Consider the following 1462-nt stretch of genomic DNA (forward strand, 5'->3'; position numbering starts at 1 on the left):
TGCGTTTTAATCAATAATGAGCAACATAAGAAAACATGTATTTCATTTGTAAATAAAAATTACAAAAGGTCTGTATTTGGAAATCATTTGTACTTTGGGGGGAATTTGTTAATTCTGATGTATAAGATCAGAGTGGGAAAGAGAGAGAAAGAGGTTGATTTTTATTTTTCTCAATCATAGAATTTTCTGGGGTTTTTTTTTACAACTGTTATGAAATGAAGATCTGCTTTTAGCTTTTTCAGCTTTCCGACAAAAGTCCCTTCCAACTTTTCCTTTTCCTACTGAACTCTTCATGTTTGATGCCTTAAATAAAAGTGTTTTGGTTTCAAAATTATTATTGTTTTATGTTAAATACAGATCCTGGAAAACAATACTAATAGACTTCTATATAAAGGGCCTTGTTGGACACAACCATTTCTTAAAACTATGTTTGGCTCCTGCCTTCTTTGTTTTCTCCTGGCATTTTTTCCCTCTTTTTGTCAGTGCAGATAGGTAGGTTTGCACCAGAACTGGACCTCAGCGTGCAAATGGTCCTTAGAAGGAGGCCCTTCAAATGCCTGAGATACCAGTAGCCAAGCCTCGCCTGGGTTTAAGCAACAGAAATGGAAGGAGTCCTTGAGGTGCCTTGAGCCACCCTGCCTTCTTAGGCACTAGACTAAGAAATTCTTGAATGTCAGTGATTCCCGAGGACTCAGGCTCCTTTCATGGAATGTGGATGTTTCCTGGTGATTCTGTGCTACTTAAATCCCAGAGGTGACTTATGTCTCCAGAGCTGGTGATGATCCAGAGATTGTGCATATCTGGAGAATCGCAAAAGATTTCTTCAGATTTATCTGAGTCTGGCTACAGTGACCGGGTTACAGTCAGATTGACCTTGGACTTAATAGGGTGTCTAAGGGCCTACTACAGTATTCCTTTTTACGTAGTAGCCCTTTCAGTGTAAATACTTCATGAATTCTAAAAAAGTTAAGAGACCAAAGAAAGGCTTTAGAAACTGTTATTACAGTAATAATACAGAAGCCACCTGGGACTGGGTAAAAATAATCATTACACATGAAAGCTATAGATATGTTTTTAGTTCTTAAAATGTTTTAAGGTTCTAGAAAAGCATTAGGAGTAATTTGCCATCATGGGAAGTGCTTTCAAGTATTTGGATGAAAGGTACTTTGGGAAATAAAAAGGATGAGCTCTTTAGTTAATTGTAATAGTAATTATTTGGTACTTTTATATGGAGGAGTTCAATGCACATTAGATACATTAAATATTCCAACAGGCAGCCTCCTTCCTAGATGACCAAATAGACGGGAAGTGACTCATAAAAGTTCACAGGACAAGTCACCAACATAATTTGAATTTTAATCTATGACTTATTCCCAGTCCAGGTAGCTACCTACTTGGTTATAAACCTATGAGGTGCACACTTAATAATTAACATTTATCCAATAGTGACTATGTACCAAGC

This window comes from Vulpes vulpes, chromosome 16, assembly GCF_048418805.1.
Source record: "Vulpes vulpes isolate BD-2025 chromosome 16, VulVul3, whole genome shotgun sequence".
NCBI lineage: Eukaryota > Metazoa > Chordata > Mammalia > Carnivora > Canidae > Vulpes > Vulpes vulpes.